The sequence below is a fragment of the Cygnus olor genome, chromosome 6, assembly GCF_009769625.2.
Source record: "Cygnus olor isolate bCygOlo1 chromosome 6, bCygOlo1.pri.v2, whole genome shotgun sequence".
Lineage (NCBI taxonomy): Eukaryota > Metazoa > Chordata > Aves > Anseriformes > Anatidae > Cygnus > Cygnus olor.
The window spans coordinates 2078697-2105920 of record NC_049174.1 but is presented as its reverse complement, the minus strand read 5'-3'; the positions used below and the strand labels follow the sequence as shown (position 1 = coordinate 2105920).

Below are 27224 nucleotides of genomic sequence, written 5' to 3'. Positions count from 1 at the left end.
TGATTTGTTCCCATAGATAATCAAATTCTTCAAGAAGTCTCTGTGCTGGTTTTTATACACAATTCTTGCCGCTAAACTTTTTAAATGTAAGTGTTAAAGCGAGTCAAAGGCAGGAAGGTGAATCGACTAGGCACTCACATGAGGATGAGATAACTCAGTGCTTTCATACTGCGGGATAGCTATTTCATGATCTTTTGCTCGTGAAGGGAAACAGCAGTTCTGATTAAACACTATTTTATCAGTGCTCTTTGTAACCATAACTCAGTGAAGATGACGGTATGATATGGCTGAGTTTTTAAGGCTTGTGCTCAAAAGACATGTATCTTTAAGGCTAGTACCTAATGTGGATTCTCTCCTAATTAAGAACACCTGTAGGGGCCTGACCAGAACACTTGGTTCAGCAGCAAAACTGCCGAAGGGCTCTGAAAAGGCAGAAACTTTGTGTTGTCTTTTAACCTAAATTATAACAGAGTTCAAGCCTGTGCCAAGCAGAGTAAAGCTATATAATTTATGAGCTATGAGGGCAGCTCTGGGCCCATTTGAGGTGATTTTTATCAGTGCAGTAGCATAAACAGTTCTTCTTTACTTGAGCACTGGAAGGCAGGCCGTATAAAGGGGATCCTGCCTATGCTCGGATCTGCGTAGCCTGCTGATGTTCAGGTAAGTGTATTTGCATTCTCTGTTTTCTTTTTGGAGCAATGGCTGAGGAAGGGGTTTGTTGAACAAGGTTATGCAGAGCTCTTCAGCAGCGTGCTAGAGGAAGCTCTGAGCTGTATGACTCCATGGCGTGCAGTTCAAGCATGCAGTTTTGTTTTCCGCTGTTGAAGTCTTAGCCTGTTGGAGAGGATCTTTTCTACTTTGTTTGATTCATTGTCTGCCTTGGTTTTCGAAGGCCTAGGGATGCCAAACCTCATGAGTGGTGTAATGGGGCTGCCCACAGTAATACAAACTGTACTCAGCTGTAATGATGGGTTTGGGCCCTTGGCTTTGCTTGCGTTTTGAAGAACTCTTATTCCTACACACAAGCAGGTGTTATTTAACAAGTGGAATGCTATCAGATATAACCAGAAGATTGTTATTGATCATACATTACAAGTATAAGGAATATTTTTTTAAAAAATCTTTTGTAGAATATTATTAGTATAGTAGTCTGAAAATATGATTTGTAATAAACTTAAAATGACTGTGTAGAACAAAACTCAACATATTATTTTTTTCTTGTATCAAGGTTTGGGGGCTTTGGAAGATTTAAACAATAAGCTTTTACAGCACCTGCATGTCTCAGCAAACAGTGTCTCTGTAACTAGAAAAGGTGAGAGTAGCCTAGAGATACCAACTAACTGGAGTAAGAACTAGGGCAATGTCCAGTTGACCCATCTCCAGGAAGAAGACAGGTTCTGGGACCATCTGATCTGGTTTCTGTCTCAGTGTTGTTATTTTGTGGTGTTTTTGTTTGTTTGTTATTTTTAACTGTCATTTCGAATGTAATAGTTATAGAAAAGGAGGTGCCTTGAAAATGTTCTTGCTTCTTGTTGTTACATTTATTTCTAGTAGCTTTTGATTGTTTGCTTTTGTCTCCTGCAAATGAAGTTTTCAGTACAGTGCAAGCTGTGATGTCTGCTGTTGTTCAAAAGTGCATCTTTAAGTTCCATCTACTTTTAAAATCCATCTACTTTTATCTGAACAACAGTATAATATTCAGAAATCTTTCTTAATACTAGCCATTACTGGGATGTTAATTTTCCATGGGCATTCTTTTCTGAAAGCTTAATTATGGCCTAGCTTCTTTGTTTAGTCATGTACCACTGCCATAGTATGGTGGCACAACCACTGCTATGAGATACAAGTTAAATTTTTTTACCCAATGTTTACTTTAGGAGGAAAAGCGAAAATCCGTTTTGAAGTAATAGATCCTGTGCTTTACTCAGTATTTTCCTTTGTTCGAGGAATTGCAATTTCTTGTGTACCTGATGAAGCAAAACAACAGAACTAATTCTCAGACGGTGTAAGCAGTGTTGTAGTGTATCAATGGGCTGTTAAAGTGTGTAGATGAATATCTATGCTTGTAGGCTGCATTTCTTGAAAAGAGGATAACTAGGTGGGTTATTCCTTCCTCTGTAACGAGTCAGTCTGTTTCTCTGTCCGTTTTCCAATTCTCTTCAGTTCTCTATGTCTTGATACTAGAAAGTCAAGACCGTACTTTGCTGCCTTCTTGCAGATGGCTGAGAACAGTATAGCTAAAAGGTGGGTTCAGACATGTAAGTGGGGTTGTGTGCTTTACTTGAGTCTGCATACCAGATGTATATTCTAAAATGTCTGTTGAACTCAAGACTTCCTGAAACCAAACGTACAGTCCATAACACCTTTATTTAGCAAATGTAAGAACGATTTGTTGTGCGTTGTCTGTAAAAGCAATGTAGGCAGATACACTGGAGCCCCAGGAAAGTCAGGGGGGAAAGCACTCTAGCTCCTTTTTTGTGCATCAGTGGTGCACAAGCAGGATATGCTAGAGCAGGTTGTCCAGGATCACATCTGGCTGGCTTTTGAATATCTCCACATGTGGAGATTTCACAGCTCCCAACATGGTCCAGTTTTTGCCCACACAATATTGTGAGGTGGAGCAGAGAAAGATGCTGTTGTTCAGATTGACTTTCTGCATTTTAATTTGTGCCTATTGTCTCTTGTGTTGTCACTGGGCACCGCTATAAAGAGCCTCCTTCTGTCCTCTTTATGACTTGTTACAGTAACTTCACTGGAAAAGACAGTTGTAATGGAGATGGTTTAGGCAAGCTAGCTCTGTGCTGTTTTGTTTTGTCTGCAAGATAGCCAGGGTCCAAAGCAGCAACTACTTCTGTAAGAAACCCACTAAGCCCCTCTGCTGTAGTCTCCACCAAAGACAGAGGTTTGAAATACCTACATTTAACGATGTTCTTCTATGCTTCAGTAACTTGTAGGCAATAAAACTTGATAGTTTCCTGAACTGACTTGAACAATCACCATGCTTGGATCACGAGCTTTCAATTTCTTGGGTACTCTCTTAATGTTTGTCAGTTTAAAGCTTTAGAAACTCTTCAGTTTTGCCTGAATTCATTAGATAAGGGAAATAGGTCATCTAAATCTCTGCGATCTTTGGCTGCCACGGAGATTCCTTACTGCATATCACAATCAAGAATAAAACGTAAAAAGACCTTAAAAGCATTTGTTGGTTCTGGTTCCTGATGGTTGCTGTTAAAACAACTGCAATAGTTGGAGTCTGCATTTTTAAAAAACATCTCTTTGAAGTTACTCTATTTTTTTATTTTCTCTGTAATGTTACATGATGAGTGCTGCAGAGGGAGAGATAGGTAGATGCATTTCAAGCTGGGTAGATGTGTTTCAAGATGGGTAGATACATTTCAAGCTTGCCAGTTGCGGCAGAAGGGGACATTTTGTTTAAAAGAACCTTCTCCTGATGAAAAGCTGGAGCCCTGCCCTCATTAAGCACCGTCAGTTGGCATAACTCTCTTGTGTTGCCCAGTTATGTCCCATAAGCCTGGGGTAAGAAGCATTTCTTGCTAAATGATCAAGAGGGAGAGGCATTTCTACTCTTAGAAATGTTTTACAAAATAATCTGAGAAGTGAGTCAGACTGCAGGTTATGCTTTGACTTAAAACAACCAGGGCTACAGTTCCAAGCCTGAACATGAGCTCGATGCTCTCATCTTGGAATTCTTAAAAATTTTAGGTCATTATGGTCTGTGACTAACTGCAGCTTAGATTGGCACAGTCTCAAAGGCAGGCATTTCCCTGCATCTGGAGAAAAGTGGGCTCTGTCAATGGGCTTTTAAATCATTACAAGAAAGCTATACAACAGCTAGAGGCATCATGTGTTAATTTCTTTAGCATCATTATCCTTTTAATAGGTGTGTGCAAGGACCATAATTCTCCTTTCAGAAATCCAACAGAACAGTAAATGCTAGTCTAGTTAAGCCAATGACCTGTATGGAATCTGTGCCGTTCTTTGTTGTACATTTACTGTAATGGGTTTGTTCTGTAAACATAAGATCAAGGTCAGATTTCTATTGCAGGATCTGAGCATCAAGAAAAGTTAAATTATTCTATCTAGTTCTGATAGGGTTGTTCATACTGTGATTGAATAATAGCGTAACTTTATGCAAACACTACCTTCAAAATATATTACATATGTATATTAAAAAAAAAAAAAAGAAGCACAGGTCTAGTTTCACTGGGTGGTTATGCAGGTTGTAACATCCACTGCGGCTCACACTTCATTTCTGTTGTACCTTTCTTCTCATTGTGAGTCTGTTTAGCTTTGATCCAGAAAGCAAAATGAGTTTTTGCAATAACGAACAGAAAACGAAAATATTATCAAAGGCAGTTTAGAAGCTTCCCTCCACCCCATTCTTAAGTTCTGTAGATGAGATCTGAGATGGATATTTGCCTTTTCTTAAAAGGAGAAACAGAAAGTAGTGTCTTAGAACAATTTAAGGGTATATCAGACATGCTTTGTCCCTAAAACAAGGTATGTAAGTTGCAGTAGTTAAAGTACTCATCTTGTTAATCCCTGTGAACAAGCACAGAACACTGTGGACAGATGAACCTGACAGCATTCTCCCTAGAAATATGTGAGTACGTTGCGAGGTCTGCTGGATTTCTCTGTAATGCCGTATGGGATGTCTCTCAGAAATACAAGAATATAACATCTTGTATGAGAATATAACATCTTATGGCCAGGCCCAAAGAGTTGTGGTGAATGGAGTCAAATCCAGTTGGAGGCCGGTCACCAGTGGAGTCCCCCAGGGCTCAGTGCTGGGGCCGGTCCTCTTTAATATCTTTATCGATGACCTGGACGAGGGGATCGAGTGCACCCTCAGTAAGTTGGCAGATGACACCAAGTTAGGTGCGTGTGTCGATCTGCCCGAGGGAAGGAAGGCTCTGCAGGAGGATCTGGATAGGCTGGACTGATGGGCTGAGGTCAACTGTATGAAGTTCAACAAGGCCAAGTGCCGGGTCCTGCACCTGGGGCGCAACAACCCCGAGCAGCGCTACAGGCTGGGAGATGAGTGGTTGGAAAGCTGCCTGGCAGAGAAGGACCTGGGAATACTGGTTGATAGGCAGCTGAATATGAGCCAGCAGTGTGCTCAGGTGGCCAAGAAGGCCAACAGCATCCTGGTTTGTATAAGAAGCAGCGTGGCCAGCAGGTCTAGGGAAGTGATTGTCCCCCTGTACTCGGCTCTGGTGAGGCCACACCTCGAGTACTATGTTCAGTTTTGGGCCCCTCACTACAGGAAGGACATCAAGGTGCTCGAGCAAGTCCAGAGAAGGGCAATGAAGCTGGTGAGGGGTCTGGAGAACAAGTCTTATGAGGAGCGGCTGAGGGAGCTGGGGTTGTTCAGCCTGGAGAAGAGGAGGCTCAGGGGAGACCTCATCGCTCTCTATAAGTACCTTAAAGGAGGCTGTAGAGAGGTGGGGGTTGGTCTATTCTCCCACGTGCCTGGTGACAGGACAAGGGGGAATGGGCTAAAGTTGCGCCAGTGGAGGTTTGGGTTGGATATTAGGAAGAACTTCTTTACTGAAAGGGTTGTTAGGCATTGGAATGGGCTGCCCAGGGAAGTGGTCGAGTCACCATCCCTGGAGGTCTTTGAAAGACGTTTAGATGTAGTCCTTAGTGATATGGTTTAGTGGAGGTCTTGTTAGTGTTAGGACAGAGGTTGGACTAGATGATCTTGGAGGTCTCTTCCAACCTAGACGATTCTGTGATTCTGTGATCTTCTATTTTTACCTAAGTCATCCATGTTTTCCACCTGACAGATAACAGCAGTTTGTGCATAGGTTTTCTTTAGCTTTGTACAGATCTCCATTAAGCAGCCAAGACTGCTGGTCAGATCCCAGGGAATGTATGGGTCAGGAATAGATCATGCTCACCAAGTTGTCCAATGCCTGTCTACACACTATCCATACCAGGTTGTTTTCTTTTTTTTTTTTGTATCGTAGCTCACCTGGCAATTGTGGTGCTCCTAGTATATGTCTGAGAAGCACATAGACCTGTCTCTGTTTTTTCTTTTTGTTTTCTTCAGCTTATTTTACGTAATATTTGCATTCAAGACTCATTTCTGCTAACAGAAAATTGAACTGGAGTTGATCCTAAGATGAACATCTACCAGTCTTTCCCTCAATATACTAGGGATTTTATGCTTCAACAAAGCCTTTTGAAAGGCTGTTTGTGCTTAAAGTCAAATTACTGATGTGAAATAGTTCTTGTACTAGAACTGGACAGTGGTAGTCATGCAAAATCCCTCACTTCCTTCAAAAGCTTCTCTTGGAGGTCCTCTGTCTTGACCTGGTGTTGGGTCACCTGTAGGAGGGCCTGGTGTGTATGATATTGGTCATTATTCTGCAGTGACTCTTCTCCAAATCAGACAGAACAAGTATTTTGCCAAACTGGGCAAGCAAACTCAAAAACGCCATTGGACACCTCACCCTAGGATATGTGCTATAGGGAATATGCATTCTGTGATGTGAGCGGCCAGCACTTAGGTATTACCTTCTCATTTAAGATAACTGTGGTGTGTTGGAGAGTATGGAGGGATGCCCAACTACGAACAAAGCAGTGCATGGTGGGGTAGCTGCTGAAAGACTGCTGATAGCAAACATCAGTAATGTATCTTCACGCAAACAAAATCCCTGAAAGCGAAGGTAGCACAATGACGTAAACAGGTCAAGGAGTCATGCTGGAAAAAAAAAATGAATCTGGAAATCATCAGCTTGAATCAGTCTACAGTTTGAGGCAGGAAGAGCAGCAGGCTTGGGAAATCTGAGAATTGTCTGCTTCACGCTCCTTCTGATGTAAAGCCTTCAGGGGAGGGAATAACTTTCTCTGGTGGTGGAGGATGGGCTGGATGCCTCTTATAGTGCAGTTGTTCTTGATTAGTTAAAAAGCTGGCTACAATCATAGCAATACTACACTGCTTGGAGGCTTGAAGGTCAGGAACTGGTAGCACAGTTACCAGACAGGAACAATGTCTTTTCTGTTGAACTTCTGTATTGTGTTTTAATCCTTAAGAAAATAAGATGAAATATAGCAGCACTTCTTAATTAAGAGAATTTCATAAATGGCTAAAGGAAAAAAGTCCTGCTGCTAAAACAGGTCTCACAGTAGTGAGGCATCATCAGAAAGGTACACAAAATCAAAGGGAGACTTTTTTTAGTAATTTTAGGAGGTGGCTTGGGGTTCTACTTCTTCATAGCAACAACACCTGGCGAAAGAGGGCAGGAAATACTTGGAGATATGGAGGGAGACCAACCCATTTTACACAGAGACAGTGCATGTTTGATGAGCAAGCCTAAAATGAACATTTTCAGGCATGGACTAGACAGGATCATGAAGAGGCAGTAGTTAAGGAGAGAGGAAAATAGCACCACAAGGACTAAAAAGAAAAAAATCTTAAGTGTGCATTCTGGTTATGTGTGCTAAACTCACTCTAAGCCAGAAATAAAATACAGCTTAGGTTGGCAACCTGATTTAGGGGGACAGGGATTGCTATGCTGTTATAATGGATCTTAAATGCAGCTTGGTTGATTGTAACAAAAGGACTAGGAAAACTAGGAAAAATCAAATTGTATTCTCTGAAAGACTTACGTCGTCCTCAAGACTAATATTTCAATTCTAACATTTCAATGCACACCATGCTAGTAACTTGAATCTGACAAACACTTCAGTACGGCCAGGGTTTGTCTTCCTTGGATGTAGCCATTGATGAACACTGCTTATTCACAGTAAGCTTCAGTCCAGTTCAGCTGGAGCTGCTCTGGTTTTGATCCCTTACACAAATAGAAATGTTAGTGTACTTCCCTGTTAGATTTGATTTATGATTTCTTTTTAATCTGTGCTAATTTTTGGGCTCCTTGGCAGTAGTTCATAGGTTGAAAAATAGTGTTAGTGACTCAAAAGCTGTTGCCAGGTTTCTGTGGTTTGCTTTTGCCTATACTAAGCATTAAGCAATTAATCTCAAGGTTTTAGGCATGGCAAAACAAAACAACATCTCAGATGTGGCTTATTGTCAGTTTGAGAAGACTTTCATTGGCAGTGAGGATGAAAGAAAGAATGGAGTAACACAAGCAATAACTATATGACAAAATGCCTCTGTAAGCAGAGACTAGACTCAATATTTGCAAGATTTTTACCTGTTTTCCAAGTATTCTGAACCACAGGTAAACTGTTCTTTGACAGGTCAAACAGAAGATCTTGTAAGAACTGCAGATAACTTGTACACGTACATTTTTCTAACATCTTCCTGAAAACTACATGACTTTTTTTTCCTTTTAAAATACTTTTCTCCACTTGCTAAGGTGAAGTTTTCTTTGAAAATGGTGCCAGTTTTTGTGCAGGTGAATTAAGTAGCCTATAGCAAATGCTGAATGAACGTTGGGCATACAGCATATCGCTATCCACACTTAATCAAAGTGACTTGTGTTTTTGTGGATATAAATAGCCACACAGCACCCACAATGCTGGAAACATTTGATGAGCCATATCTGAGTGTGTATGGCTGAAACACTGAATTGAATGTTTTTTCATGCTACGCAATGGGCGAAACTTTCTGAAAGACAATAAAGACTGCAGGAATTTTGTTTGTTCTTGTTCTGTGCTACTGTAATATGCTATGCATTTTTAATTATGTAAACCAGAATAAACCAGCTGCAGAGCCATGTTCAAAGTGTTGTTGGATGACATAGGACAGTAACTACTTGAATATCTGAGCCAACCATGAACTTCCCAGTGCTGTTGCATGTCTTGCCTAGTTTGTTTAAAACCAGGCTGAAGTTTAGGACTCAAAGCTCCCAGGTCCACTGACAAACTGTGCACCATGCTGAGCTCTGATACTGAGTACACAGCTGTGCATGCGTGCTGAGGAATGAGTGAAAAGCTTCTTAAAAATACTCCTGAGAGCCTCTGACAGTAGTTGCTTACTGCTGGGAGCAGAGCCTGGCTGCACACAACTGCCCCCTCTGCCCAACACATGGGACGTGGCACCTCCTCACCTGGGACGTGTTAGCCCAGGGCAGAGGGTCACTCACATGCAGTCAGGTTCCAGGCTGGGCTACTAATAGCTGCCCTGGAGCTGCTGTGTGGGGCTGTGCCTCCTGCTGTGGGGGTGCAGCAGTCAAACAGCTTGGCTGTGATCCCGGTGACCCAGAGTGGACCACATCAGGCTGTCTCACAGCAAGCAGCACATGCTGCAGCCCCTGCCCTTCAGCTGGAAGCTGTGCTTCATTGACAGTGGTTACAGACAAGAGCAGCCCCTCAAGAAACAACCTTGTCTCTTCCATGTTGCTGCTGAAACAAGTCTTTTCAACCTTAATTTTGGTTGCACTTAAGCTTTCTCTTCTTTATGTATCAAATCCCAGAACTCTGCCTGACAGCATGCTGAAACATGATGTGTGAATGCTGCAAGTAATCATGAGACAAATTGCATCCACCTCAAGTGAGTTTTTATAATGGGTCAACCTAACTAAGGTCACGTAGAAGCCCACAGATGGACTGACCAGTGCAAAACACCAAGACTGGGAGGCAAGGCCAAGCTCGGGTGCAAAAAAGCTCTTCTGCTTGATGTCATTCTTTGCTGAGACCTAGGATGAACTGTGTTTGTAGGTAACAACATACAAAACGAAGAGTATTTAAACCACCAAATGGCTTGAAGCAAACAAAGACTTTGAGGATACAAGTTGCTTTAAAAATACAGCTGTGCCTTCAACATAAATACAAATCAACTCCAACAATTACCCCTTGCATCTGTCTAGGCATATATTCTAATTTCATGAGAGGTTGTAAGGGTTACTATTTTTTGGTTTGTTTGTTTTTCTCTTCAGCGAAATGATTGGGTGTTAAGCAAAAACATTGGAACAACACAGCTGTTACTGGAAAGCTTCTTTATAATGAAAGTTCAGAGAAAGCTCAGCAAAATGTTAGTAAAAGCATAAAAGGAAACCAGGTAAAAATGTTTTTTGCAGAGAAGGTGGCAAGTGCTTTTGGATTTCCTGTCTTGAGACGTGCTTTCACGATCTTGTATAGTGAAATCAAAGAGACTAAGAGAGGAAGCACGACCATTTGGCAAGTACTTTAAGTATTTCTAACAGGTGTGCAGAAGGAACATGATCTTTGCTACACTTTTTGCAAGCTGCATTAGAACGCAAAGTTCAGGACCTAAAGTAAACGATTTGTATGGTTATATTGTCTCACTTTCCCCTGGAAGTTTTGGAGCTATTCTATCCCTCTGTCTAATGTGGTTGAGTTTTTAAAGATATCAAAGTTCACCAGCGTTTCATGAGAATCGTCATATGTGCAGGGAAAAATGTTCCTTTAGCTAGTTGCCCATGTTGATCCTAGTAGAGGATCAACAATAGTTTGAGACACGCTGCAGGGTCTTCTCCCAGAAAGCATGGTGAACCATGAGAAGTGTTGGAAAACAAAGCAGGAGAAACTAAGGGTATGGGTCTGAGGGTATGTATATGGCTTCTGTTTTTCCAACAAGATTGTTCTGTGTTGCTAATGAAGCCACTTTAAACTAGCTTTTCATAACAGCTCACCAGTGCATACACTTTGGCTGGTGAGCAGAAGATGCAGGATGCACTTGGTCAACAAGATCTCTGGAATACTTAAATCTATGCTTGGCAAAGTAATGTTTGAGGTGTATGGTGTTATGACAAAGTTTTCACAGCTTTCATATACCATGAGTAAGTCTCATGGGTACTGCAACTGTTCTCAGTAGTTACATCTTCTGCTGATGGGGCTCTTCAGAAGTGCCTGCTGTTCTCTTCCCTTCTCTACCTCCCAGCAGTTTGGAGATTCTGATGTATATCCTATGCTGACATTATTACCATGCTTTAAATATTTAATACCAGTGATACTGTGAATACTTTTGTGAACTGCAAGATGAGAGCTAGTATATGATCACAGAAATCTCTGCTGGAGTTCATTTGTGCTATCTGAATGTCAGCTTCGCTAGAGCAACTGAGATTGTGCTAGAAGTACAGTAATCTTGGCTTAGAGGCAGAACTGTTTTCACCCAAATCAGCAGGACTGTTCCTGATGCTGCTTCATCTACCAGTAGACTTTGCTTCTGTAGAATAGCAGTGGGCAAAATTGTCTGTACCACAGCAGCTCAAAGGCAATTGTATCTCGCATGTTGGAGAGCCACAGTCAGTCATGGAACTAAAGGTCCTTAGCTGCAACTGTGTTTGAGCTCAGTACCTTTCCTAGCTGGAGTAGAGCCTTCTCTCCAAAAAGCAAAACATGTACTTGCTCTCCTGAGGAAAGAGCTGTTCTCTCCTCCTAACTCTTCTGTTACTATTTTAACAAAGCAAAAATCCCATTTTTTCTCCTCCTCTGTGAAACAACATGCCCTGCTTTCTCACAGCCTGTACCACCACCTTCCTACCTAAAACACATAACCCAAATACAGCTCACCCACCCTGTTCCCTAAAACTTCCTCCCCTATCTTCATACTAAATATCATCGTCCCATTAATTTTAAATAGTTGGTCTCTATAGTTACCTCTTATCTTTATTCCCTTAGGGATCCTGTTTATCCTGCAGTTGTAGACCCAGTTCTAGTTTGTGAGCCCTTGGAGGCCTCTATGCCTTTTCATGTACATGTTTACACGTTACTGCTGAGGGTCCAGCTGTAAGACTAAAGACTAAATCCAAAATTAACTAGATGTAGCTGTTCCACATGGGAACACCTCTACTGATAAAGCCATCAAATTACAGGAAAAAATACAGATGTAGAACATAAGTCTTGTACAGCCAAGAGCAATTAATACTATTCAAACAATGGCTAAACCAGCTGGATAACAAAACAAAGTTCAACATAGCCAGGAAAAAAACAATGCAGCAAACTATTTTAACTAAGTAGTGCTGTTCAGGCAGCCTTGTCTTGCCTCCTACCTAGGTAGCTGAAATGTAGTCTGGGATTTTGCCTGCTGCCAAAAGGTATGGGTATTGTGGGGGATCCCTCAAGGAAGAAGACGTGCTGCTGTACTAGTAGACCTGTGATGATAGTAGGGATCTGCTACATGAGGGTCTCAGGAAGGATACCTGCTTCTGTAGTGGGAGTCTGAGGAGCAAGCAGAAACTCAAGTACATTCCAAAAGACCAGGCTGTCCCCTTCTCTTACCTCTAGCTCTCTGCATACCATCATGAGGAGACAGGGTCATGGGCGGAAAGAAATCAACAAAGAGCAGTTTCCACCTGAGAAATGTGGCTGTGTAGGTAACAAGTATATAAGCACTTGTGATCAGTCCAACCACAGAAACGTTGACAGGGAGGGACTTCTGGAAATCATTCTGTCATCAACACTGTGTCCAGTTAGCCTTGTCTAGTCAAGTCCTTAAAATCTCTCACATGGACATTTTCCAGCTTCTGGATAATCTGTTCTAGTGCTGTACAACTACTCTCCTTGTGAAGCTTTTCCTAGTATCCAGTCTTAATCTCCCAATCTGCAATTTGTGAACACTATTCTCATATTGTCTGCCACTATTGGGAGGGGAAACCATATTTTTAATGTGGAAGACAAAGAATGAACTTGTAGGTGTACACTGTGGATCACTAGGAAGTAAGGATGAGGGTGAATAACATGCAACATCAAATTAATCACTAGTTGCATATAATGTATATATATCTGGGAATCCCACCACTCTCCATCTGGATTCTACAGTTAAAACCGGGTTCCTGTGAGGAAGTAAATTCCACAGATTGACCACAGTTAATGTGGTTTGCCAGCAGCAAAAGAGGGAGAGCAAATGAAGAGCCAGCTTTCTTTTTACAGCTGTCATTTCAAAGCAGTATAGAAGTGAAAGCTGAAGTGACTGCCCGGCAGTAACTTTGGTGAGTTGTAGTGGAGAAGCTGAAGGACGGACAATCATCAGAAAATACTGTAATAGAGATGGTAGGTAGGTAAGGACAATACACTGCAAGATGCTTTGAAGTTCACAGTTAAAATATTGGCTAGTGTTAGGATGGGTCAAATTACTTAATGCATGACTAATTTTAAGTACTGGCACTTACTTCCATATTGCTGAGGTTATGATAAGATTTAGAAAATAAAAATCTATACGACCCATTTTGCTGTTCTTCTTTTGCTAGCTTGTGAAGCTAGGAAAAGGGCTGTGATTAGAAGGTATAATTTGTTTCTCACAATCAAATAGCTTATCTATTCTTGCAGATCGTTCCTTGAGTTTCATTTGATTCCTCTTCAAAATACTTTCTGCCTTAAAACTGAAAATCTATTTCGTCCTCTTCTTTGAGGAGGAAAAAGATTCTTCTCTGTCCATTGAAGGACAATCATTGAGAGTTTAGGGAAAACTGTCAGGCTTTTCCTGATTTCAGTGTCTGCCCTGGTCCAATGTTAATTTCGCTAGGAGTGCCTATCTTTGCCCCTTGAGTTAGGGATATGCTTTCTAGTCCAAAAAAAAAACCCTATGAATAGCCCCAGTCAGTGCTTGGAACTAGGAGTAACCTGGACGTAGCAATCAAATGTAAACCTATACTACTGTCAGATATTAAGGTCTTGGGGAAGGAGTGAGGGGAGTCTATTTAGCATTTGTGAACTTCTATCAGAAGCTTATAATTTGGCCAAACAAGGAATGGAGTTCTGAAAACTGGTGGTAAAATGTTGGAATTCATAGAGTTTTTCGCAAAAAATAAAATACAATTAAAAAAATAAATAATAAAAGCCTAATAACAATAATAAAAAAACACCTCCTATGAACTGAGCATGGAATATTTCAGCCCAAATGGTTGAAAACTTGCAGAATTATAAGCAGTTGTAAATAAATCTTGTGAGAAAGAAGTGATTAGCAAGCTTATTAATTGGTAGTATTACAAGCTTTGGCAGTAACCAATTTAGATTATGACTTATCTGTTGTGTTTGTGTATTTACCTGTTATAAAACTGGTTAAGTGAAAAAGGCAAATGAGAATTGATTCTTGAGGGGTTTAAATCTTACCTTCTGAAGTGCAGGGTGCTTTTGAAGAGTGATTGGTACATACTGGAAAAGATTATGAAAACGTGTATTTCTCTAAGTCCACACGAGGTATGATTAGTCTCAGAATAGTAATAACAAGTGTCTGAAGTGTTAACCTTGAATTTCTCAGTGTTGAAAGCCAAGAAGGGTTCTTGCCTTCTGGTTCATCATCCATGATAAAAAGTATGCAAGTCAAACTAGACCTTCACTGACAATTGCATAACTTCATAGAGTTGCTGCTGATGGAAAATAAGCAATTATCCTCCCATACACACCCTTCCCCCCCCGCCTTTTTTTTTTTGTGGGGGGGGGGAGCTTCTAAGTACAAGGAAAAAAGCAAGTCTTTAGAATATTCTAGAGTGACAACATAAAGATATCAAAACTCTTACACTAGCAAAGGAAGCTATTAATCTACCAGGATACAGAATTCATCAATTATATCACCTGAATGTAACAGTGAGAGAAAATAAGATGGAATACCAGGTACTCTGAAATGCGGTGTTGATACTGATCTGGTGTTTTTGGAAATGCCCATGTCAAATGGTGCATTGGTAGAGGAAATGGTGAATGATTAAGTATTGGTAAGGTATATTCTCTTCATGTCTCAAAAGTGATAGCACAGAGGCAAGACCAGGAACACAACTGGAAGTAATGTACAGGCTGCATTTTTCTGTCTAGGTAAATCAAGAAACAAGTGGGTAAAGGATGTTTTTTCCTGATGAACTATGCAAACATATTCTTACTGGTTCTCATAATTACCCTGCACATAGTAATAGATTTAAGAAGATCTGTGTGCTTTGTGTACCTCTCAAGCCTGCAGTTACGATTTCCAGTCCTGAAAGAACACGGACTTTTTGCATAGACTTTTTGTAATCTCTTGATTATACAGGCTAAGATTTATTGTTTATGAATTAAACTTTCAGCTGTAGAAGTGAAAACAGGATGTAAACTAGCACACATTCTGAACCACAAAATGTGCTTACAGTAAGGATCCCCTGTAGGACTATACACAGCTTTGGGCTAGAGAGAAGCTTGATAGATGGAGCAGTAAGTTTCCCTTTCTCTTGACAGTTTCTCTGTAGGGGGGGAAAAGCTTTGAGCGGTTATATACCATATCAGATGTAGTGGGAAAGAAAGGAAATAAGGAAAATATGTTTATTGCAAGGTCTAAGTGTTCTTTTAGCTAAGTTTGCTAATTTCTAGCAGTATGCCATCTCTTTGTACTGTATTCAAATATTTATTAGTGTTACAACTGAGCCACAGATGTTCAGTTTAAAATTGGTATAAGGAAATTTTGGGCTGGAGTCAAAAAGCTTTCAATTCACAAGTTTTAAGATAAGGAATAGTGGAGAATGAAGACAAAATTAGGCCAGCACTAAAGAGAGTATGCAAATCCCAGCATGCAAGCAATGCTCCAGGAATTACATGCAGAGCAGGAAATTACCTTTGAGCAGGGGGAGCTCAAAGAGCTTTAGTGAATTGATGAAAATGCATGTCGGAGAAGAATTTGGCCTCCTTGGTCTAGAGGTGGCATGTGCCTGCATACCTAGTGGTAATCTAGTGACATGAAGTTGTAGAAGATGCAGTAATGGATATAAGACAGTGGTTTTTGCTTTTTGGGGGAGGGGATTGTACTGTAAGGGTGGTCAAACACTGGACCAAGTTACCCAGAGAAGTTGTGGAGTCTTCATCTGTGGAGATACTCAAAGCCAAGCTGGATATGGTCCTGGACAACCTGCTCTAGCTGACCCTGCTTGAGCAGGGGGACTGGACTAGGTGACCTTACAAGGTCAGCTCAACCTCAGCTATCCTCCAATTCTGCAGTACTGTAGAAACATGCCTCTCTGGCACTTTCCAAAATCAGATAAAGGGAAGTGAAGCATCTATTCTGAAGAACGATTTGCAGAAATGACAACTGGAGTTAGATAGGACTGTATGTGTTATCTTCTCTTAGATTTAGAGCTGCATAGACTATGAAGCTTTTCTGTAACTGCTTGGGTCTTAGCTATACACTTAAAGATTTTTGCTCTGCTGTAGCCTTGGAGTTCTAAATAGTCATTTTAAGGTCTGGTGACTGTATGATTGAGGCAGTATAAAAATGAAGCACTGCTCACTTGAAGAAATTGTATATATGCATAAATCCTTGAAGAGTGATCTCCTAGCTACATCGTGTGCTTGCTGCGGTATTTGGCTGAATCTAAGACAAGATTTGAGGTCTTTAAATGGGAGTGAAGTGTGCAAGGGACTGGGTAGTGAAAATCCAACATGCCTAGTTGAGTAAAGAAAAGAAGGGTAAAAGCTTGAGTCTACAGCCTTTGTGGACTTTCACGTATGCTTATTTTATGCACATACAGATCTTTTTGATTTTGCACATACAAATCTTTTTGATTTCACTGGAATACCTATGTAAATCTAAATAAGTCTGTGTGCACAAGTAAAATGTCTTCTGCTGATCCTGCAGGGACTTTGACTGCCTCTGTGAAGCATAACTCCTTGCAAGCCTCTATTACTGAGTTTAATCCTGTGTGTGTGTGTGTGCGCCTGCATTGTTATGTGACAGTGTTGCACCCCTGTAAGCATTCCAAAGCATTAACCCGTTCCTGCAAATACGTTATTATTGACTGAATGGTAAGCAAATAGACATGTGAAAAAGCAAGCTGCTGATCTACTGGTTAACAGATTTAATAATCAGGAATTTTCAGTCATACTGCAATAAATATTGTGTGACTTCAGCAACAGGACATTGATCTTATGCTGGTGCGAAGCCTAACTGTAGTGTATTTTATCAACATCATGAGCCATTGCTAACAGTACATCTTGCTAGAGTTGCACTGAAAAAGGTGAATAAACTTTAGTAACTGGGCCTTTACTTGAAATGTGAAGTATATGACTTAACAGGTTGCTGGAACAAATCATATAAGAAAATGAAACTGAATTGTGTTACTTCAAAATATTAACTGAGGCTAACAAATGTTGAATGAAGAAATTCTCCAGAATTCCATTGTCAGCAGCAGTTTAAAATGCATTCATCGCTAATTGTATGTGACAACCATACAAACAAGTAACCTCAGTTGGAACAGAGCTAGAAGATGGGTTATTGATTATGCTCACAGAAATATAACATTGGTTTTTCAATTGAATTCTGAGAATTTTGATTCTCCATGGTATTGCCATGCTAGTGTCAAAGAAAGGGCAGTTATTACATAAAAGTTGCAGAGCACTTCCCGTCCTCTAGATGTTAAGGTGTAATGTTAGCTTAAAACTCCAAGATGAACAATGAATGAACTTGTCTACCTTTTTGATTCCAAAGGACTTGAAGTAAGGAGAAAAACACAACAAAAGCCAAAGGCTACCATGGCGTATTTTGTCATTTAGTCATGTCTACTGCCAATAGCCATTACCACGCTTTCAGCCTTTTTGTCCATATTCCCAGCTGCCTGCGCTAATCATGAATTAAACCAAACATGCAGGCTGTATTTAGGACATCAATAGGGATAATTGAACCCTGAACAGAGATACTTAATTGTACCTTCATTCCTGAAACAAGTCTGTCCACTGGAAATGACGTTGCTAACCAGGCTTTCCTTTTCTGTTTTCCCCCTTTTTTCTTTATCTGTTGTATATAAGTGGGGATTTTTTTGTTCATTTAATTAAAGTAGTGATACTTTATGAAAAGTATGGTTTGAAAAGTAAAAGTAATTTTAAAGAACCAAATTTACAAACTTAAATAGTGCTGGATTAGAAGGGTTGTTCAGGTTTTATGTGCTTCTTTGTTGTTGTTGTAAATATTCAAATGTCCCATAATGTTTTGTTTGGCTTTTAAGTTTAACAAATAATGTTTTACTGACAAAACTTAAAAGAAAACTTAAACTATATTCAATAGCTTACAAAAGCATAATGCTGAGCTGTATTTAGAATTGCCTGTAACTGTACGATAAAGTAGGAAAGTCAAAGGTGCTAGTTCTCAAATTAACTACCTGAGCCATGTGATCTAGAAAAGCTTCCAAAGAATGAAAAGCATGTTTAATCTGGTAATGACTTGCTTGATCTCTCATTACCAAAGCAGCATAATCTATGTAGATATATCAAGAGTTTCTCTCTCAAATCCACTTAGCTTCATTCTCAATAACCTGGAAAAATTCTCCCTTACTCTTTTAAAGCAAAAATTTAAGGCTGAGATTTTCAGAGCTCAGGTGCCCAATACCTACTAAATTCTAGTGGAAACAAATTGGGTTTTCATAAGAGGTTCAGCCCAATGTAATATTTTCCAAACGGCTTTGCATTTTCAACTTTACTGCGGCTGTAAGTTAAAACAGACCTCAACAACTTAGTCATTCTGTGTTGCATTTTCTGGCTGCTCTGATTCTGATTTCCTTGTTCGCTCCCCCGCCGCACCCCCCCCCTCCCCCAGACACACTTGGCACCCCAAATCCACTGTGAACTCTGGAAAGAAAAACACAAGGGCATATAAATTACTGGCACCTCCAGCCTCTGGAGCAAAATCCATGCAAGTGAGTATAATTCAACTCTTCTCAGGCTATAGTGAATTTAGGAGGGAGCAACTGCATATAGGCACACTCTTTCTCTCTCTCATGCTGTACCATAGGGTACATGCTGCCTGGGCCTGCTGAGGTCTTCTGCCACATGAGAAACTTTTGCAGCAAATGCTCAGCCTGGTGGGTTCTCATTGGGACTGCAGTATGGTCAGTAAGAATTTGAACACCATATTCATGCCATTAATCCAGTGAAGAACTGGGGGGGAGGTTACCTTTGTACCCCTTATCCAGCCTCTCTTTTGGAACTCACTCTGTATTGTAGCTAATAGCTATGGCTGGTGCCTTCCATATTTTCAGTTATTCTGACGGTGACGGGATCACATCCCTAGTTATTCTAGGGATGTGCACTTTCAGTAGATTTCTATGTATCCATAGTTAGCATCGACTCTTTTGGTAGCACTGTCATTCAAAGTACTTATCCTTTTTTTCTTTTACTAGTTTCTCCCAAATTAGTTCATCTTTATGTGATTTGATAATGAGTTATATTATGCAAAGCTAGTTATATAGCCAGTCACTATTTCTTTCAATTATTTATTGAAAACAGATTCATTGCTTGTTGCTTTGGAGTTTTTTCTTATTTTTTAATGATCCTGCTAATCTGTTGTTGTTAAATGCAGAAGATGCTGGCACATGTGATAACCTTTAGCTGTTAGTAAAGGTACTTGTGTTCTTATTTTACTTTCCTTTCAGTTCAACATCACTGGAAGCTTGTAGCTTTGCCATTTATGATCAAAAGAATGTAAAAACTTTCTAAATTATTTCCTGATGTTATCAGAGCTCAGGTCTGAAATCTGATATACTGCCATCATAATTGTGAGTTTTTTTCATCTGAGGAAATGAAAGGTTCCATGCCACATTGACCCTCTCTCCCCAAACTTTTTCTAATTCATATGCCAATAAAGGCCAATGTGTATCTGAACAATGATTTGTTTTCAAGTGGTGATAAAAGACTGTAAGTTCCTATTCTTTCCCATCTACACGAGAAGACAGTCTCATTTTAGTCCCTCATACATCCTCCTTGCAAGAACTTGTTGAGACGTTTGTCATGGAGATTTTGCTCTCTTCATTCTGGAGAAAGTTCAGCTTGCCATGGAAAAATTGATAATGCCACATTCTTTTTTTTTTCTCACAAGAAACTAGCAAGAGATCCCTTAAAAGAGCACGTTCCTGGTGGAAATAAGGTGATAGGGCAGTAATTTTTTTCACATAGGCCTTTGTGAATAGTAACAACAGCTGCAGCTAGAACAGTATCCAGCATTAGGACATGGCCATGGACAGAGATGGCTTCTCTTTCCAACAGATCCTTTAGTGTCCCAGAAAATGTAGCAAGGGACGGTGGTAGCAACTGTCTTCCTACCTTCTTCTTGACCCCATGAGGAAAAACCTGCATTTAACTCCTTTCCTGCTCTCAGTGACCTCATCTGCAAAGTGACAAGCAAACAGGAAGGGATGAGAATTGTCCTCAGTATCCCCACATACTTCATCAGTAATGCCTTCATGCACTGTGACCACTGCCCTACTTTGTGTCTATTCTCAGTTGATAGGACCATTGCCATTTGCAGTAAAGTTCAGTAACCAGTAATGTAGGCAGAGAATGTAATACTTCTGTAGCTTTGCCCGCCTTGTAGATGTCTTTCTACATGGTGCCCAGTTCTGTGAAGGGAACTTGCCTTCAGCCCATCATTTGGGGCAACTGCTTTGAATAGCAAAGGTCCTTTGTTTCAAAAGAAATCGAATATGTATGCCTGTTTGTGTGGAGTTATCACTTGCTTGTTTGCAGTCTCACACCAATTTTTGTTTGATACCTAAAACTCTCAGTTAAGAGATCCTCAACTGCAGAGCTCTGATCCATAGCTAAGAAGATGCCTCAAAGCTGAAGAGTTGCTCAGATTTTGTTTGCCCATCTCAAATAAGTCCATGCTAATAGCAGTTTTCTGCCTTTCTTCTGCTGCCACTCCCCCAAAGCATTTACAATACTTGGTTACCTTGAGGCTTGGGAGGGAAGCAGTCTTTCCAGCCAAACTGCTATGTTAGCCTTTAATCAGTTGTTGGGAGGAGTCAGAGTTAAAACTTTTACTTTTTCCCTTGACTAATGACTGCCTGGTTTCTCTTCATTCTTTGTTTCCTGCTTATAATCCCGAACATGTGCTTTTGGATCCACTGAGCACCAAAGGTACATGGTGGGCTCTGAGGCCCATGCAGCAATGACTGTTTCTTTCCATCTTAGGAGCTAAGGACAACAGCAAAGCCTGTAATCAGGAGCCCAGCTGTTGGACTAATCTGCTTTTATCAAAATGTTTCTAGTCTATTTGTAGCAGAGAAAGTCTAAAAAAAAAAAGTAGAATTTGATCACTGGATTTGAAAGCTTGATAGATTTTCTTTTCTCAAAACTTCCTTTCCCAAAAGCACAGGAGAGCTTTGGAAACCGCAGAAGTAATCCCTCCACACTTGCTAGAGGTCAGTCCTATCTGCAGCAGAGCTATCACTTGTGCTGTTTCTATCTTCTTTCTATTTTGGATGTGCTGGATTGAGTGGAATTGATGGCAAAAACTCCTGCTCTCCAAAGGAGCTAGCTCTTCCACTACCTCCAAAACTGCCTCAGTGAGCATGCTGCTTTTGCTCCAGCCAACTCTTAGTAGCACGACAGGCAGGACCTTGCTATTGACAGGTACTCAGGCTTAATATAAGAAAAGAAATATCCCATAAAAAAATGATAGTAATGAAGTTGGGAAAGCAGCTGAAAGAAACAAAAAAGTTTCTAAGTGAAGGGAGAAAAAGGTCTTGTCCATTAGAAGATATTTTCTATTTCACCAGCAATCACCTCTCTCTTCCCAATCATTGACCAGAGTATCTACAGCAAAAATCCATTGTCCGTACCATCCTCTCCATCCCCCATGTCCAGTCACACCCAAAAGCAGTAAGTAGCAGCTATTAATTCCAGTCTTACAGAGCCATGTTTGCCCAGATACGCTGCCTGCAGTTCTGGTACTGGCCCTGGGATCTTTGCACTAAGTTCCAGTTAATAATGATGATGTCCTCAGATTACTACCCTGCCTCTGCTTAAACAAGTGTTTTGTTTCTTTTTTCCGATTTTAGGATCATTGATTGCTTCATCCCAAATCTGTCTTTGGAAATGTTATCAAGAGCATATTCCTCCAGAAAAGGAAAAAAGCGCCATGTATTGCAGCCAAATCTATTGGTCTCTGTAAACTTACAGTGAACACAAGCAATTTGTAGTGATTGCTTTTTCATTTGGTTAAAGAGCCTGCTTACAGATATGTAATGTTTAAATATATATGCGAGTGTGTGTCAATTGTCAGTATGGAAGAGTGCCTAGAAAGTTCTAAACTATACAAGCATTTTAACTAGGCTTCAAAAAATGTACTTTCCCTTCAGCTGTGGGCCCAGTGTAACTGTGTTATGATCTATTGGCATGAAACCACGTCTCTTATGGTTTAATTATTCTGTGAATGACTAACGCTTCACCAGAAACTCTATTTAAGCACAGAAGAATGGATGACCTTCAAACAAATTATCCTTCATTATCTGAGAAGCTGGCTGGAAACAGCCGGACACATTGCTGAGGTGGGCATTGTACCACTAGCACAGGCTTCCCCTTGGGCCCGGCCTGATCAGTGTTATTGCAGCAAAGTATCTCTAAATCATTCTTTGTGAGAACAAAGGACTTCATAACCTGGTTACAAACCAGGTTACTTTCTGTGTTGGGGGTGGGAGGGCAGTGCTCAGCAGCCTTTCAGAGTGGTTCTCCAGATGATAGTTTTCTTGCCAAAAGGGAGGCTAAGCTCAGCTCCCAGGTTCCTGTTGACCTTCAGACTCACCAGGGAGTGGGAAATGCTGGATGCCCTACCAGTTCTGAATACGGCAGAAAGATGTGTCCTTGGTTGCCAAACATTCGTTACCTTGCATTATCCTTAGCTACAAAGAATGTATCTTTAGCTGCTCATTGGTAAAAGGGGCACATGGTTGTGGTGCTGCAAAGGTGCCCTTTAGCTTCTTACTGGTAAAACTAGTGCTAGGGGAATCCCAAACAGGAAACAACCATTTCCGTGTTCAGGTGAGCTGTTCTCTTGTTCACAAAAATGTAAATATGCTGTTATCATGATCTCTTGATGCTAACGTTGCTTTCTGCGTGGGAGTGAACTAGGCTTTGCAGTACTGCGGGAAAATACATGTTTGGTCTGGAAAGGGTGGTAAAAGATGTCACCAGTAACTGCTACACAACTCAGAAACCCTATTTCGTCAAAAACCATCAATAACTTTGCATGCTAGCAGCTTTCTCTGTTTTTTCTTTTTTTAAAAAAGCACATTTACCACTGACTATTGAAGAGTTCAAACCAGAGAGCTGCTGGGTAAGAAGAAGTGAATCTGGCATCCTCTTCTCCTCGCAGTTCTGCTGAAGCCCCACGTTTCAGTGTGGTTCTGTTGCACTGCTGGACATCACGATTCTGTGTTGGCACCACTATATGCAATGAATTACTCTGTTCCCTTCTTCAATGCTAACTGGCCAAACTCAGCTAAGTAGCAGCAATACTGCTGAGTGAAGCAGTTCCATGTATAGTCTCTGCAGAGGTGACTTTGTCCTCAGAAAATAGTCCAGATTTTAAACACGCTAGGTAGGTGACTTAAGGCAACTGTTTTCCTAACTTAGTTCCTTCAATTAGGTGATAAGTTTGGGCCACTGTTAGTCACCTCAACGGGAGGCTGTTCTAACAGCATGTGACCTTACCGAACATCAGTACCCTTAGTGAAAAAAACAGGGAACAGTTGCAATTCTGGGCAACACTGAGCTTCCTGGTTACAAAACGCAGAGGTATTGCAAAAGGTGCACTTGATAATAAGAATATTAACTATCAAATGCATGCCCTGCAGCATGATGTTCTTTCCAATAAAACAGGCGGTAACAAAACCAGACTGTGCCGGATAGGGAGCATTCAACAGACCAAACTGGATTTTGGCAGGGAGAACAACACAAACAGTAACGTGCCCCCTCTTGCTTTAAAAAAAAAAAAAAAAGGGGGGGGGGGAAGGCCAGAAAAAAAAACATTAAATTTTTTATGACCATATACAATCAGAACTTTGATCTTTAGTCCAAGAAGAGGCACCTCAAGCCATTAATTGATATCTCAAAGGCAGGCATGGGCATTCATTTAATAATGACATAGCTTAATGCTGTCTCCTGCTGGTTTTTGCTTGGTCTATACCTACCCACTTAGTCTACAAGATCCAAGAGTCTGTTTGATGCTTGCTGACAAGGAAAGACCCTTATGGTTTTTAAATGCATTCTACAATACAGATGGTGATCCTCCGTCTGTTGAGAAGGGATGTTCCGTAGTAGGGGCAGTATGGTTAAATTAGAGTGAACGTTTGTTTTCAGCCCAGTTTGAAACCGACTGTCTTTATTAAGTAATGCCTGTCAAACTTGTGTTGCAGAGTTCCTATCGAGTATGAAATAAAAAAAGTGAATGTGAGGCCATTGTTTTTAGATGCATGTTTAGTGTTCTAAAAATAAGCTTGGAAGTACTTGTGTGCACTCTGCAAAAGTCATATCTAAACACTGAGACCAAATGAAAGAAGCTGCAGAATACAAAGCAGAATAAATCCGAATACTTAGTAGTATGAGCACACAACTCTGCTGCCTGCCATCACAGGTGAGGAGGGGGAAAGTGGGAACAAGGGTTCGTTGCAAAAATTTGCTTGAACTCAAGGGAGAGAGAAGCTGCTTGTGCACCAGCTGGGATTTCACAACTCTGGTAAAAAGCACAGGATGGCAGAACGGAGGGATGAAGGGAAGGGAAGAGAGGTCCGTGGCCTTCTGAACAATGCAGATCATGGCTGGCACAGTGAGACAAATCAGTTGTACAGCAGTGCACCAGAAACGTGCAATGCAGCATGTGTGCAGTCCATCTTGTACGTGGTCTAACAGATTTCCAGCATGCAGATGAGTTGCATATGCACGGTACAGCCACCAGGCTTAATGCAGCCTGCGCCTGAGAGACACAGTCACAGAGGGCGTGGTTCAGCCATACTGAAGCGAGTACACAACCTGGCTCTAGTACCTCTAGCCAGAAGTGTTAGCGAAGGACAAAAAGGGAATTAATGTAAAATGACACCTACTTTGCTTTAAAGAAAGATCAAAAGGGAAGAGGGAACTCTTTGGTTTTAGAAATACTAGTTGTCACCAGCTAAGCCATTGCTGTAGCAAGCTCGTGTGAATTAACAGGAAAAAAAACGCAGGTGTTACTGTTTCAAAGATCATGACCCTATTCAAGTTAATGAAAGCTGAATGGCTCAGACTGCATCTGAAGAGTGAAAGTTTAAATGCCATTATAGCTATATCTAAGATCTTGTCCCAGATCACATAATCACATGATTAACCAACAACTTCTGGCAATCTGAAACAGTAACTTGCATAGAAAAAACATAGGCCATTCAATAAGTTTGTTTCCATGCACGCAAGTATATTGCATTTTCTGTAGTCAAATATGCTATGAGTTTTTTTGTTTACTTTTAAAGTGCTTTTTGCTGTGTGTCATTCCACACACACCCACACACACACACCAAGTTTTTACTAAGAAATTGCAAGATCAATCTCTAGGGGCTCTGTAACTTTCACCATTTTCAAACTAATGCAAATTGCTAGTGCATTTGTGTGTTAGTGTTCTTCATCCTCCTTTGCTTTGGTCATAGGGTCTCTCCTACTGATTTTTACAAGATACATGCTGTGTTCCTGCAGATTTGTTCCTTTTGACTGGAAAAATAAAAAATGGCATGTGTCTTTCCTCTACTTAGTTATGGGATGCATCTGGAGCAATGAATTGCAGGTCTCTTTCAGCCATCACTTTTCCTTACTTCCTAAGCAATTCTGAAATGATTATACCAAAGTTTGCTTTCAAGTAAAGAAGCTAATGGAGAGCTCTCTCTGAGTTGGATGGGGGGGGGGGGGGAGTATTCTTTTTCCTTTTGGTTACACATTCCACCTCAAGCTCGAAATGTTCCAAATCCAATCTTCATGGAAGCAGAATTACTTCTCTAGTTAGTTCATACTGAGGAGAAAAAAAAAAAAAAAAAGGTGGAACTGGAGAACTCTGGCTATCCTTCAGACAGCACATAAAAATGGCTCCCAGGGCTGTAGTTTTAGGGTATGTATTTTTTAGTTAAATAACTGTAGCAGTCCTGTCAGCTGGCAAACACAAGGTGAATTAGCAAAGCAACTGTCTGCATGAAAAAAAGGACAGGAAAGATTCAACAGAAGGAAATCGAGGTATTGAAATGAGTGAGATTACAGAAAAAGTTAAGTATTGTCTTAAAAATTCAGCCCTTAGATAACAGTTCTGATTTGGGTGGAAAGGATTCCTTTGATAGTGGCCATTTTTTTTCTTCCTGAACCTTCTGAAGTATATTACATATCATATCTATTTTGTATGTATTTCCAAAAAAGAAAAAAAAAAGTTGTATTCAAGTGAGATCTAGAGTATAAAATCAGACTGCTGGTGCTGTTTATTATGTAAAACACAACTCAGGATTTTCTTTGGTACAGTCTGCCCTGTTACATAGTGATGTTCTCCCTAATCACTTTGGCCATTTTAGTAGCATCGTGAACAGACTATGCATTTGTTTTTATTTCACTTGCACTCACATCTCTTTTGTTTCTTTCTTATCAGCAAATATCTATTCATTGGTCCTGTCTTGTTGTTTTACATTTATCTGTATTAAAATGTATGTCACTCATTACCCCAGAGGTTGCACATAAATTAGTCACCTGCATCTCACAGTTTCATTCTTTCTGGTTATTGCATCACCTACAAATAAAATTATTTTCTTTTATAGCAGTTATCTGAATTTCTACGCCTTAACTATTTCTTTGTTCAACCAGCCAATTTGTGTAAGTACCTGGTATGGGTGTCCCACAAGTTTGACAGAATAATTGCAATGAGAATGTTCTTAGTAGTCCTAATGTAGTCCTTAGTGATATGGTTTAGTGGAGGACTTGTTAGTGTTAGGACAGAGGTTGGACTAGATGATCTTGAGGTCTCTTCCAACCTAGACGATTCTGTGATTCTCTTTCTAAACTCGAGGGACCTAGAAATTGGAAAACACCAAAAGTTTTTGACTGTGTTCTAAGAAGAGATTTGACTGTGGTTTTGAGAGAGAACTCATAAGTTTACAAGCCAGAGCTGTATCAGTCTACCCTGAGGTAAAAGTCCAGCACCAAGAAGGTAGCTCGTATTTAAATGTGACTTTCTAATGAGCTCTTCGTTAACGTTTTTTGTCCTACACGTCTGCTTGAAAGAAAATCTTTGAGCAGTCCTGTTAACTGCTCAGTAGTTGTATTACACTGTAATCATAATGATTTTTTATTTTGGAGTACTAAAATATTCTGTATGTAGGTGTATTTACATTAGTTTTTATATAATTTTAAAATCTTACTGTACATAATGTAATCTCTCATAATAACTTAAGATGTTCACAGCAAAACATTAAGTAATGAGGAGAATGCATTAGTGCAAAAATGAAAGGTAAATCCGTTATCTAAATTAGGTCTTGATAATTAATGCTGATCTGTAATCTTTGCCTAAGAGGTAAATACTAAGTCTTCCCAAAACAGTTGCATCAGATTTCTAGCAC

The 27224-nt window shown here is 40.4% G+C and overlaps 1 protein-coding gene across 1 annotated transcript in view; it reads left to right on the top strand.

The window, feature by feature from the left end:
• Window positions 1-405: 405 nt before the first annotated feature.
• Window positions 406-27224, top strand: part of SLC39A10 (solute carrier family 39 member 10) — an 89548-nt gene continuing 62729 nt past the window's right edge. The window contains exon 1 of the mRNA XM_040562703.1: window positions 406-660. The gene's annotated coding sequence lies outside the window, so the exon portion shown is untranslated. The remainder of the gene's footprint in view (window positions 661-27224) is intronic.